We start from the raw sequence: 15,561 nt of genomic DNA, 5'->3' as shown, positions 1-15,561 counted from the left end.
TTAAATTTCATTTAAAAGTCTTTTTATTTGCCCCTTTCCAATGTTGACAGGGAAAGTAGATGAAACTTGAAGACAAGAACTATATACTTTATTTGATAACTATAACTTTGTGAGATAATGTGTCCTATGTAGAATAAATTCTTGTTATTGTTGAAGAAATAATTAAAAGAATGAAGTTTATTTCTAAAGCTAGCTATTTGTTTTTTATTTAGATAGGTTTAATATTGTTCCTTTTTATAATTCTAGTTTCAGTTTTTTTCCCTATTTTATTCAAACTTCATAAAATCCATTCGTAGCCTCCCTCCATCTTACTCCCATCTCCACAGTGAAAAAATAGAACTTTTAAACTTTATATTTCAATATACACTTAATCTTATTTAACAGTGTCTTTTAAAAGGCTGTCATTTCTCTTATTTCTGATAGACTTTTCTTGTGAATTCATCTGTGTAATGTGTCACACTTTAGAAACCACTTTACACATTCTAATTGGATCTAACACAGCAGCCTTGAGGAAGACAGAATAGTACTATCCTACTCATCTTACCGTTGCTGAATAAGAGAAGTTAAAAAAAAAGAAAAAAAAATATATCTTAGTTCACAGACTGGGGTGGGAGAGAGAAGTAAGATCTTCTGCCCTATTTTTCAGTGCTATCTCTATTATATCAAGAAGCCACTCAGGAATAATACAGCAAGCTTTTCCAGTACTGCATGGTCAGCAATTATGTAAAAGAAGCCACTCACTTAAGACTACACACTCTAGGGTTTTGTATGAAATTTATATGAAATTCTAGAAAAGGCAAAACCATAGTTTGCTTTCTGGCAGATCAATGATTGTATAGAAGCAAGGGTGGGGGCAGGGATTGACTGCTAAGGAACCCAAGGGGGCTTTTGTGGTGATGGGAGTGTTCTAAACCTTGACTGTGGTGGTAGTTAAATGACTGTTGCCCCTGGTCTATCGAACTGCACACTTGAAATGAAGGACACTCTTACTTCTGTATTAGTAACATAAATATATAATTTGTTTTTCAAAATTTATTGCCCAGCATGCTTAATCAATTGACGTCTTTTATGTTTTGCCTTTAAATGCCTTGGTAACTGGTTCAGGTTGAGCACGTTGTTAAAAATGCAAAGCCATTTGTTTTTCTCCCATCTGACCTGATACAGTAATCAGTAGGGCACTGTTGTGTTATTTAGAACAAGGAATGAGGTCAAATTTCTCCCTAGTGAAGAATAAATAGCAAATGTACTTCAAAAAGTACTTGGCATTTAATGCCTAATCCTTAAGATAACTTAATGTTTAAAAAAAATGGCCAAGACATGGTACTTTATTACAAAACAATTTGACCAACATTTTTTGGTTAACAATTTTTATGTATAATGAGCCACATGCATTTTAAAATACAAAAGCATGAGCTCATTGGATAGTGGGTTGAAACAATATAAGTAAAAAAGATTTTAAAAGAAGATAAAGTATACAGAATCTTAGGTTCTTTCTCTTGTTACTTCTCTTAGTCTTGTAAATAGCTTGAAACAATGATTTTTTCCCTCACCCATTAATATTTTTTCTGTGATACTAGTGCTGGTACTTCATAAAAATATTATGTAAAAATATAAATATATAAAAGAAAAAAAGTAACATAATGAAACTACATGGATCCAATATCCAGTATTAACACAATCAGTTTTTCTCTAAGTCTATACCTGATCTCCATCCCACACACCACCCTAGATATTTTTTCAGTCAAATCCTAGATATCACTTATTGCATCCATAGATTCTTTAGTATGTATGTATTTAAGATACTTTAAAACTCATTATTCCTATGTTTTTATTATTCCTAAGGTAATTAATTATAATTCTTTTAATGTTATGAAATACACAGTATTCAAATTTCCTCCAATACCTTATAGTATTTTAAATTTACAGTCACTTTGTATCAGAAAACAAAGTGCATACTGCATTTTATTGGTATAGTTTAAATTGCTTTTAATTTATAAGCTTCCCATCTTTTTTCTTATAATTTATTCAATAAAGAAAGAAAGGGTATTGATTATATAATAATTTTGCACCTTTTAGATTTTGCTTATTGTATTTTTTGTATCACTTAAGATGGTCTGCATACTACTTTATTTCCTATAAAATAAACTTACATTTTAGAAAGCTGATAAATTTTGTTCTATTTTTTGATAATACTGCTTAATAGGAGTTGTGAGCTTCCTACTGTAACACATCAAGAGGTACATTATGTCTAGTTTTCATTCTTATTGTTTTTATTAAGACTGATCTAACCAGCTAGATTTTCCTTTTTTCTTTACTATCAATATGAACTCAGAATGATACTAATATATATATATATATATATATATATATATATTTTTTTTTTTTTAGATGTTGGGGGTAGGAGTTTATTAATTAATTAATTTTTGCTGTGTTGAGTCTTCGTTTCTGTGCGAGGGCTTTCTCTAGTTGTGGCAAGTGGGGGCCACTCTTCATCATGGTGCGTGGGCCTCTCACTGTCGTGGCCTCTCTTGTTGCGGAGCACAGGCTCCAGATGCGCAGGCTCAGTAATTGTGGCTCACGGGCCTAGTTGCTCCGCGGCATGTGGGATCCTCCCAGATCAGGGCTCAAACCCGTGTCCCCTGCATTAGCAGGCAGATTCTCAACCACTGCACCATCAGGGAAGCCCACTAATATTTTTACTAAAATTAAAATTACTGAGAAAATTTAAAATTTCCTTGTCTTTTTATTTATCATATTATCTTAATTTTTTCATTTCTATTTTCATGTCTATTTATTTATTTCTATTGTGGTAGAATATACATAACATTTTAATCATTTTTAAGTGTACAGAAAAATACAGAATATTTCATTAATTTTTCATATCATCCTTGCACAGGATCCAAGTTAACCTTCTCTATATCATTCCAATTTTAGTATGTGTGTTGCTGAAGTGACACTTTGCATTTCTTCTTATCTTTAGAGTAAAAGATATTAAGGATATATCTGAATATCTGGCTTGGTTTATATCACAAATATATTGCATCTTAAAATTCTATTAATGAATAGATCTTACATCATTTAAACCTTTTTCATTGAAAATAGGTTTCACTGTTTTGTCATTTGTCTATTTGTTGATTCTAATGTTTATCAGTCATGTATATTTTTTGGACAAGTTACATAACTAATATTAATTTTATCCTTTATTGATTCTATTTCATTAGTCACATTTAGGACTTTTCCCTTCTTTCAAGTTTATAGGTGCATTCACAAATATTTTTTTCTAATACTTGCAGTGTGAAGTTATCTCCTTGTCTTTTCTTCATATAGCTATGCATTATTCCAACACTATTAATAATACATAATATTTTTTGCTCACTGATTTCTGATGCTATATTTATAATATATGAAGTTTTTTCTTTACAAATATATCTATTTTCAGATTTTCTATTCTGGTCCACTCATATTCTGATACCTTACTCTCTCAATTATAGAGAACTCAAATACATTTCATATGGGGTGGGGGTTAGAACACCCTTTTCATGGTTTACTGGTTCCTCTACTCTTTCTTGTCTGTCCTTTCACATAAATGTTATAATTAACTTTTGTAGCTCAAGAAAATAAAAAGATGGTGTTTTTATTGCAATCATATTAACTTTACAAATCAAATATTTTTACTGATATTCACATACACGATTGGTTTTGTAGGTTCCTTTAGAGCAGTTTTTATCAGATTCTGCAACATTATACTCACCTTATAACAAGAATTTGGAAGTTGTCTCCCCCTTTGTTTATGCTTTAAAATAGTTTAAGTAGTATTGGGATTATCTTTAAGTTGTTTAAAGCAATTCATTTGTGAAAGTATTTTGAGCTTAGGTCAATTTTTATCATAATATGTCTTGATTTTGGCTGCTTGTGAAATTTTCTCTGAGACATGATATTCCCTTGCAAAATGAAGATATAATTCTTAACTTATTTCAGAAAATTTTAGTAACTACATTTTTTAATATTTATTTTTTGTCCTTGCTTTTTTTTTCATATGTATATATGTATATACAGATAGATACATAGGTAGGTAGGTAGGTAGGTAGGTAGATAGATAGATAGATATACATATACATATGAACTACTTTCTCTACTTTTTCTATCACTTTCTTCCTCACCCAGAACTACTGGAGATGAAAGGCCTAAAAATTATGATATTGTTGAAAAAAATTAAAGAAGACATAAAGAAATGAAAAGATAGTCTATGCTCATCAACTGGAAGAATTAACACTGTTAAAATGCCCATATTACTTAAAGCAATCTACAGATTCAATGCAATCCTTGTAAAAATCACAACGATATTTTTCACAGAAATAGAACAAAAAAAAATTCTAAAATTTGTATGGAACCACAAAAGACCCCAAATACCCAAGGCAATTCTGATAAAAAAATAACAAAGCTGGAGGTATCACACTCCCTGATTCAAATTACAGTACAAAGCTATAGTAATCAAAACAGCATGGCAGCAGCAGCAAAAGACTGACAGATCAATGGAACAGACTTTAGAGCCCATAAATAAACCCACACATATATAAACAACTAATTTAACACAGAGAAGCCAAGAACATACAATGGAGAAAGGAAAGTCTGTTCAATAAATGGTATTGGGAAAACTCAACATCCACATGGGAAAGAATGAAACTAGACCACTATCTTACACCATACATAAAAATTAACCCAAAATGGATTAAAGACTTGAATGTAAGACATAAAACTTCTACAAGAAAACATAAGCAGTACATTGTTTGACATCAGTCTTAGCAATATCTTTTTGGTTCTGTTTCCTCAGGCAAGGGAAATAAAAGGAAAAATAAACAAATGGGACTACATCAAACTAAAAAGTTTCTGTACATCAAAGAAAATTATAAACAAATGAAAAGGCAGAACCAGGAGGGGAGGAGGGTGGTAGTGGGAGGAATAGGTAACAGGGGTTAACTGTATATTGAGGGATAGAAACTAGATTTTTGGTGATGAGTATGCTGTAGAGTGTATATACAGAAGTTGAATTATAATGTTGTATATATGAACCTTATATAATGTCATAAACCAATGTACCTCAATAAAACAATTAATTAATTAAAAAAATAAAGAAGCATCAAATGGATCTCATGGATGTGATTGAAAGCAGATCAAACATAGGATAGGGTATATATTGAATTCAGAAATACACCATTAGAAAAGATATGCAAATTAAAACAAAGAGAGAACAAAGAAGACAAGCACAGCAAAACAAAACATAAAGGATACATGGAAATTGGTCAAAAAAGAGTCCCAGAAGGAGAAGACAGAGAGTTAAGATAGAAACAAAACTTGAACAACTAATGGCTGATAATTTCCCATATTAGTTGGAAGATATTGCCAGCTAATCCAAGTGGGATAAATACAAGGAAAAACATACCTAGATGTAATATAATCAAATTGTTGAAAATCAAAGATGAAGTGATAATATTAAAAGCAGCTGGGAAAAAAGCTATCTGACATTTACTGGGAAAAATATATATAATTGGTAGTTAAGCTGTTAGTAGAAAATGGAAGTTAGGCAAAGATAGAAAGATATCTACACTAAATCCAGTTAGTATGGGAGCCTGGCAAATATATTTTGCTGGATAGCTTTCCTCTTGTCCTCTCCCCCATATGGAGTAACTCAAGGAAAGTTCAGGAACCACATAGGAGAACAAAAAGATAAATTATTTGTACTGTGGGAAATAAGAATATTGACAGGTGAAATAGTTGCCTTAGGGACATATTCAGTGTTAGATTTTGGTGATACATCTCAGTGGAGATTTGAAGTAAGAAGGTGGATATGTGAGTTTAGATTACAGAGGAAATTCTTAGAATTCACACACAATATAATATCTTCTAAGAATAGGATGTAATAAAATATCTCAGATTGAGATAGTTGCAAGATTGAAATTAAGAATAGTTTTAAAACTTATAAAAATATTTTTTGCCTGATATTCATACACTAAATTTTATATTCTAATTTGTGATAAATATTCTAGAATCCAGGAACATGGATTCCATGATTAAATTATAGCATCAAAAAACTGCATACACTGACACTGTCATATTCCCCAAGATTATTCCTATCCTGCCCATGATTAATTTTACTGAACTGTATAAATTTGAGAAAGCAAATCTAACCTAATTAAGTTGTTATTAAAAAAATCATGTATATCACATATAGTTTTATTGATAATATTATTTTCTAGATCACCCACTATTCTATTTCATCAGCTCTCTTAGGATAAATTTCCCTTGTGATCAAAGTGCAAATTTCTGTGTTCACCTTTAGTAATTTGTTGCCTTAAATTTTACAAACTCTGAATCAAGTGACAATGTTTTCTCATTAGGTTTAGAAGTAAATATGTTGCCTATCTCTTGCAGGCAGACTGGACTTCTCAGCAGGTATTCTGTGCATTAAATTCATACTCAATTTGAATTTCTCTTTTTGCTGCCTCTATTGGGTTGATTTGTGTCCCCCCAAAAGATATATTAAATTAGCCTTAAACTTCAGGACCTCAGAATGTGACCTTATTTGGAAATAGGGTCTTTGAAGATGTAATTAGTTAAGATAAAGTAGAGTGTGCCCTTAATCCAATACGATTGGTGTCCTTATAAAAAGAGGGAAAAGATGGTGTAGACACAGACACGTAGGGAGTATGCCATTTATGGTAGAGGCAGAGATTAGAGTGATGCAGCTCCAAGCCAAGGAATGACAAGCACTGGCAGTCATCACCAGAAACTAGGAAGGGGCAAGGAAGGATTTTACTTCAAGGGAGCATGGGCCTGCTGACACCTTGATTTCAGACTTGGTCTCCAGAACTGTGAGATCATCGATTTCTGTTGTTTTAGGTCATCCAGCTTGCAGTACTTTTTTATTGTAGCCCTAGGAAAATAATACACTGCCTTTATACTCAATTCCTTCACTTATTTTTATGTTTTGTGTTCATTCATTGTACAATATATATTTTAATCGAATTCCCCTTTTAATGAAATGAGGCAGAACTCTTTTGTCTTTCCATTCACCATCCATCCTATACTATAAAAACTTAAGATGTGAGTCATACTTCCAAGTAGCTTCCTATCTTATGGATGTTTTAAGACTTAATGCCCATGAACATTAATGAAAAACATAAAATAATAGAAACCTAAATTATAAATCACTTGGAGCAAACAACACCACTATAAGAATTTAGAGCTAGGATTAATATGTGTAGGCCAAAGTAAACAATAAATATTAAAATTGTCAATAAGTCAGGATTTAAGCTGAAGCTTAAGGAGTGGTTAGGAAGGATTTCAGCTGGTAAGAGGAGAGGATGTTATTTCAGGAAGGAAGCAACTTGAGCAAGGTTAGGGTGATAGGCAAGTGCATGGTGTAAATAAATGATGATGCCGACTCTAGAGAAAGCTCCACAGTTGGGAATGGAAAACAATCTTGTCTAAGTGGGAGATAGAAAACTTGCAGGGACTATGAAGAAGGAAAAACACGAAGAGAGAAGTTTAAATCTATTTAGGAAGGCAACTGGGAGCTGTTGTAGATTTTTTGAACACTAGTAGAATAAAAGGACCTAAGGGATATTAATCCAGAGATAGTGTGCAAGATAAATTTGAGTCATGGAAAGAAAAAAGAGTCACGTAAGAGTCAAGAGAACAGAGCCTGAGAGTTATTTTAAAAAACTGGTTAAAGAATACAGACCTCTGGTATTCAGTGACTAAATAAATGCTACTGACTTGGGAAGATCAGTTAAATTTTCTGAGTTTTTCTTGAAATCCTAATTTCTCTATTACTACTTAATTTCTCTCTTTCATTGTGACTGGATTTGAGCCATTGGCATCTATTTCAGGGATCTTTTCATTGATAATAAAAGATTTTTGCCTACCCTTGGAAGACCTCGTATAGACTTTTATTTTTAAAAGCACTTAACATCCATGGTGTATATTTATAATGCTCACTACTAAGGCTCAGTTTTGAAAGAAGGCCAAGTTTGAAATTTTCAGCTATGTTATCTTAATTTCCAAGCTGTGTTAATTTTGCTGACTGTAGAATATTCCTTTCCACCTCATTATTGTCTCTTTTCTTGAGACTACTCTAGCTAGCATGTGTGTCTGAAATAGGTGAACTCTACTTTCTTGATACTTTTTCCTTTGCATTTTACCTTCCTCATTCAATCTTTCTCTTTTAGAAAATGTAGCCTCTTTTATACACAGATTTCAAGGGGACTTCTCACGGCATAATTGATTTTGAGGACTCTTTGGCCTGATAATTCTGTTTGGATTGAAATTTATGCAAGTAATTCAAGACATCACTCAAATTGCAATATCATCAGTATTATATGGCTTTTTTTTTTTTTTGAGCAGCAACACTGAAAATCCATTAGGTTCATTTTAAGAAAAAAAATGGGTTTTTGTAGACATTTTCATTTTTTGAATATAAAACATTTCTCTTTCATAAAATATATGTTTCTAATGAACAGTCCTTTGAGCTATTTATGCAAATTTACTCCAAGGAAAAGAAGCAGGCAGAATCGAAATTGAAAGACGCTGAATATCCTATGTTCATTTGAGGGTCACTCAAGTATGCAGAAGGAAAAAGATTGATCAGGATTCAGAAAAATGGGATGATTGAAGATTGAAAAAAACATATTCTACAACTAAAAACATTTTGGAGATGGTTTGTTTTAAGATATAAAGTTCTGATAAGTCTTTGAATCAGAGCCAACTGGGCATCTGTTCCTTTCAAAAATCTCCATTTGCTGCTGAAAAACCAGGCTAAATAGTTACATGACAACCTGTATTACATTTTGAAACTTAAATTCTTGGGTTAGTAATTTTGCACTAGTCATGTATTATCCTTGTTAGAAATAGTATAAATACTTTGATGGTACTATTTTTTAAAAAAGTACATCCTGTAACTAACTTTTAGCTGTATCAGTTGTATGAATATGAACTGTAATTAATATAACAATATAAACAAACATAAATTGTGTATTTTTAAAATTATATATTTTTTACTTACCATCTCTGTAATAAGAAACAAAATTTCATTCTCTAGCAGGAGTCTTGCTTTATTATTTTGTCATGAAAAGTGTATGTAAAAAACCCACTCATATGATAAATATCTATTGTTTTTATATTTGCTAACATCATCTATTTTACATTATAAATTATATGATGTTATAATTTGAAAATATGGCTATTTCCTTTAGAGGATATAAACTCTTGAGAGCAGAAGTTATAAAACCTTTAATAGGCAGTAGGATCTAACACAATTTTACTTAGTGATCTGTACATGGTAAGCACTTAAAACATTTATTGATAATATTATTGAATGCATGAATTATTAATGTTGCTTACCAATCCTTTTTTATTCTTGTGTTTGTTTCAACAGAGGGACATTCATCTCTAGATGTTTAATTTCAATGAGTATGTCTTTATCCCTGGACTTTAAAAAATTAAACCCAATTTAAAATTCTTCTACGTTAGAATAAATGGATTATTTCATATAAATATTCTTAAATATGTTTTCCTAGGTTTTCCATTCCAGAGTGCATTCCAAAATTCTTGTGAAGAGCTGTGATTGCTTTATAATCACTTTACTCATTCAGTTTTTGATCAGCAACATTTGCATTTTTCTTTTAAAGAAAATAAACAATTTCAATAGGCTTGTGATTCCAAATCATTGTGAAAGAGATTTTTGAAGGCTGATATATCCTTATGATAACCTGATGGCATTTGGGTGTTTTTTTTGGTCATGCTGCATGGCTTTTGGGATCTTAGTTGCCCAACCAGGGATTGAACCTGGACCCTTGGCAGTGAAAGCATGGAGTCTTAACCACTGGACTGCCAGGGTATTCCCACCTGACAGTATTTTGGATGACTCTATCTTGATTTACAACTTATGAACATTAAGGGCATGTATAAGGTGGAAAAGGACTTTCACTCGATTTCTTGTCATAGTGATCACTGAGTACTATTTAGCAAATTCATATACCAGTATTTATGCAAAATACCAATTTAAAATAGTAGTTCTTAATGGGGGGTGGAGGGCACACATCACCATAACCTGAGGGACTTTTTGAAAATATAATGAACTCCACTAGAAGACATTCTTATAAAGACCAGAACTGGAAATTTTACCCACGGGATTACTATGCAAAGCCCTGTTATAATTACTGGATTGTAGCCATATGATGCTCATACTAGAAAGACAAATTTTTATTCCAGCTAAGTTGGACACTTACGTAGGTTCATATAATACCATTCCCTTGTTTGTGGTTTGATACTATAGAAGTCAGGCCAATAAGCTAAATAATCAATATATCTTGATGATGCTGATAGTATTATTTTTCCAGGCTGGGTGTGGTTTTATTAATGACAAGCAAAAAAAAGCCAAAATTCGTAAATATTAGGAAGATTTTATAAATATACATATGTAAAAATATACATATGTATTTTATAAATATACATATGTATTTGTACATATATACAAATTCAGTTTACATATCTTTAAACTGAATTCTAGACAATTAACTAATACTCTGAAAGGCTGCCAAAGCCATAACCACTTCCAAGTAGGTAAGTCCTTACAAAAACAGTTATCATGCTTAGTGAAGACTGTACGAGGCTTTGTACAGCAAATTGCAACTAGCTTTGCACAGCGCAACCACTAGGCTTTTAGACTTGATTCCAAGGCTGCCATCCTTAGGCTAGACACAAAATCCAGCACCCCATATAGGGGTTAATGTGAAGTCTCAACAGTAACATATACTACTAGACAGTGACTAGCCAATGTAGATGTCACCAATGACATCTCCCCTATTATGGCTCAAACCTGAGACAGACAGAACAGGGACAGAGGCAGGGAGAATGGTACAGATATCAAGAGATATAAACAAACAGGAACTAAAAATAATGAAGGGACAGATTCCAGTATTTGCAATTCCAGTGTGCAAAATGCACAAGCCACTCCTACGTTGCTATATACTATCTCCTAATTTAGAACTTCTCTACCTTTTCCACCATGAGATTCCATGCATATACTCATATCACAGGGAAAAAAGAAATATAATTCTTTGGCATGTGTTAGATTATAAAAAATGATAGTACATAAAATAAGTTGTATGACTCCAGTTAGGAAAATAATAATTTTTGCCACATATAAATACCCATGAAAAGATGATGCCTCCTGCTGAATAAGACCTTAATATTCCCCTCAGCTTCACTAAATTTTTTTTTTTTTTTTTTTTTTTTTTTTTTGCGGTACGCAGACCTCTCACTGTTGTGGCCTCTCCCATTGCGGAGCACAGGCTCCAGACGCGCATGCTCAGCGGCCATGGCTCACGGGCCCAGCCACTCCGCGGCATATGGGATCCTCCCGGACCGGGGCACGACCCCGTGTCCCCTAGCATCAGCAGGCGGACTCTCAACCACTGCGCCACCAGGGAAGCCCTTCACTAAATTTTATACAGGTTTCTTCATGACTTTAGGCTCCTGACCTCCCTTTTCCTAGAATATTTACTTTAGAAATCTCGTAATTGTAAATTCTTTCTTTAACTCTTTGAGATGTAAATCTTTTGAAAGTTTCTTGCCAGGTTTACAACCCAGGAAAGTCTTTTTCAAGTATCATGAAGTATCCTTTTGAAATGTAATCATCAAGGAAGATAGGGGCCCTGCTTCCAAGTTTCTGTGGGAGAGTAAAAGTCTAACCTTGGGTTAACCTTGCTGCAAGTTCTGAAACTACCTCCTGTCATGAAGATAGGAGGAAATTTACTTTTCCTCTGCGTAAGACCAATTAGCAAACACAGGTGACCTATGATTCCTCCCATCCCAGCTCTTAAAAATTTACCAGTCCTCTTGTTTTTTGCTTTTTGTTTTTTTCACCAAAGTTTAGTTCAGACTATGTCCTAGACTCTTTCCTTATTGCGATAGTCTTGAATAAAGTCTTCATTGCCTGTTTAACTTTATCAGGTACAATTTTTGCTTTTTATAATGCTGTGTACAGTAGAAACTATAAAATGAAAGATGTCAAAACTACATTAAAGTCATAGATTATTAGTAGAAAATAGGGAGAAGAAAGATGATATGACCAGGAAAGTTCAAATCATAAGGAAAGTTGATTGGGGAGGGAGAAAGTGGTCTTGAGGCAGGAGATAGATGCACCCCAGGAGGAACAGTTTCTCACCTGTGGACAGAAACTCTATAATAGCAGAAACTCCATAAAAGCAGGATGATGGAGGAGGCTGGGCCCTGCCCAGACAAGAGATAAAAGACCACATATTCCTCATTCTCGAAGTCAAGGAGACCTCCCCAACTACACATGTGCAGAAAGGTTCCTTGGAGGTCAAAAAGGAAGGGGTCACCAGCTCATAGTAAGTGATGTCAACTACCCATAGGCCTCTTCACTAGAATCCATCTTGGCTAAGAGATGCACAGGCACACAGGGGAGGACCCTGAGATATACCAGGACTCAGAATCAGGCAAAGCAAGATGATTGGTCAAACCCAGAAGAAATGTCCCATAAAAGTGATTCAAACTGCCATGACAGCGCGACTCTCTCTCTGAGCCCACCCACGTGTCTATCCACACATACTCTACCCTTACTGCTCTCACTGCTGCTGCCTGACCTCAATCTCTGGCTGGAAACCGAACCCTGCTTCAAGCCACTGCAGGCCGAGGCCACCAGAGATCAGTCTCTGCTTCTGAGGTGGCAAGTTATCATTTTTCTAGAGCTGCACTAAATAACAATGAAGTCATTCCTGAGCTCCTTAAGGCAATTTTTTATGATTTGCTGTGCTAGATTTCAAAGATTATTTATCTCTACTATCTTTATTCCTTCCTAAGATTGATTAGCATCAAGTCCCAGAATTCTCCTTCCACAATGTGAATGAAAGTTCTCAAGTTTGGGCAAACTGTTCAGCATTTTCAAGGGATGGAGATTATTTAAAAAGACAGTAATTGCCAGACACATAGACACTGTAATGAAATTTAGAGGCTACAGCCACAGCAGTCTCTCTATCCCTCCTTCTCTCTTTCTCAATTTCTATTATTGGGCAAACACACTTTCTCAGACTTCCTGTTTATTTGCCTTATCCTGTTTCCTCTGTGATGGGGAGGGCTTTTGTTCTTACAGTGTTTATAACTTTTGAGCTAGAATGAAAAGAAACTCCTTGGACCCCCTAGACTAGAAAGAAAAAGCATATCTTCATATTGTCCTGACCAAAGAGGACAAATGAAGTTTGGGGCATATTCCCATAAGATAATAATAATGAATATTTTGATCACTTTTGACTTTCTAAAGCTTTTATTTCCTCACCAATACTAATTTTTCATATCTTCTTACCAGAAAGCAAATATCTCCAACCGCAAAACAAAACACATACACACACACCATGACAACAATTAATAAGTAAAATAAAAATTGTTTTGAGGCACAGATGCTGAAACATTCAATACTGAATGTAGTTACATTGAACCAGGAATCAAAAGAACTGGAGGACTATCTTTAGTGTTATGCTTAAATTCTATACCGGCCAATGTCACTAATGAACACAGATGCAAAAATCCTCAACAAACTATAAGCAAACCAAATTCAACAATAGAGGATATATACCATGATCAATTGGGACTTATCCCAGTGATGCAAAGATGGTTCAATATCCACAAATCAATCAATGTGGTATACCACATTTATAAATTAAAGAATAAAAATCATACAATCATCTCAATAGATGCAGAAAAAGCTTTTGTCAAAATTCAACATCCATTTATAATAAAAACTCTCAACAAAGTAGGTATAGAAGGAACATACTTCAACATAATAAAGGCCATATATGATAAGCCCATGGTTAACATCACACTTGATGGTGAAAAGCTGAAAGCATTTCCTTTAAAATCAGGAACAAGACAGGAATGCCCACTCACCACTTTTATTCAACATAGTATTGGAAGTCCTAGTGACAGCAATAAAAAATAAAAAGAATTGGAAAGGAAAAAGTAAGACTGTCACTCTTTCCAGATGAAACAATACTATATATAGAAAATCCTAAAGATGTCAACAAAAAACTATTAGAACTCATCAATGAATTCATTAAAGTTAGAGGATAGAAAATCAATATACAGAAAATGAGTCACAGGTATGAAATATGTAGTGTGGGGAATATAGTCAATAATTATGTAATATCTTTAGTGACATAATAACTAGACATTGTGGTGATTATTATAAACTGTAAAGAAATACTGAATCACTCTGTGTGTTACAGGAACTAACATAGTGTTATAGGTCAATTACATTTTAAAAACAAATAAACTCATTAACAAACTCATTAAAAAAGAGATCTATTTTGTGGTTACCAGAGACAGGAGGTAAGGAGGGGGGAATTGAATGAAGACAGTCAAAAAGTACAAATTTCCAGTTAAAATATAAGTAAGTACTAGGGGTGTAATGTACAACTTGACAAATGTAAATAACACTGCTATATGTTATATATGAAAGTTGTTATGAGAGTATATCATGAGTTCTCATCACAAGGAAAAATCTTTTTTTTCATTTCCTTAATTTCATATCTATATGAGATGATGGACGTTCACTAAAATTACTGTGATAATCATTTCATGATCTATGTAAGTCAAGTCATTATGCTGTACATCTTAAATTTATACCGTGCTGTATGTCAATTATATCTCAATAAAACCGGAAGAAAAAAATAAAAACACAAAAGAGAAAATAAAAAATATATCAAAAACAAGCATCTAAAAATAATCTAAAAACACTTTTATGTAGAATACTTAATAGGGCCTTATATTTCCATATGTTAGCTATGCAGTTAAATCTTAAAGCATTTCCTATTACCCTGTGATTTTAAGGCAAGATCAACAAAATAGAATGCAGAGACATGAGATAAATGAAATTCCAAAATGGATTTAGTAGTTGAATATCAAATCACTTCAAATTGGCGGGGGAACCCACTTCATGTGGGTTGTTTTAATACATGAGGTTCAGCCTTATGACTCATGATAGACATAGAAACAAAAAAGATAGATATATGTCTACTTCACTCCTGACACAGTATGAAATGCTAGGTGGATAATAATTCAAAAATTTAAAAGGAAACCATAAAAGTACTAGAAGAAAATATTGGAGAATCTAATTTTATATATATTAGGAATAGGGAAACACTTTTGAAACAAGCCCAAACAAACCTTGAAATGATAAAAGAAAAAAAAATAAAGCAATTAAAAACATAATAAATGGGAATTTTCTAGATAGAAACAAATCTCATAAAAATATGCAAGAAATTGACAAACTGGGAAAATATTTCAATCATCTATTTCAAATAAAGACATACTTTCTCAGAAATCAATAAATAAACTACCAAACATTCAATGGTGAAATGGACAAGAACATGCAGTTCATAGAAAAGTAAAAGGCTATGCATTAAAAACATACAAACTCTTCAAACACAAACGTAATTAAAACATAACACCACAAAATAGAGTTTCACCAATCAAGGCAACACT

At 33.0% G+C, this 15,561-nt stretch overlaps 1 non-coding gene across 1 annotated transcript; it reads right to left on the bottom strand.

The window, feature by feature from the left end:
* Positions 1-2,850: 2,850 nt before the first annotated feature.
* Positions 2,851-2,957, bottom strand: LOC115801674 (U6 spliceosomal RNA). Its single transcript, XR_004021988.1, has one exon. It is a non-coding gene; the product is annotated as a U6 spliceosomal RNA (small nuclear RNA).
* Between the last annotated feature and the right edge of the window lie 12,604 nt (positions 2,958-15,561).

Source organism: Delphinapterus leucas, chromosome 3 (assembly GCF_059928025.1).
Source record: "Delphinapterus leucas isolate spDelLeu-1000000601 "Yukka" chromosome 3, BTC_Dleu_Yukka2, whole genome shotgun sequence".
In the NCBI taxonomy this organism is placed as follows: domain Eukaryota; kingdom Metazoa; phylum Chordata; class Mammalia; order Artiodactyla; family Monodontidae; genus Delphinapterus; species Delphinapterus leucas.
The sequence above is the reverse complement of the archived record's forward strand: the minus strand, read 5'-3'. Positions and strand labels throughout refer to the sequence as shown.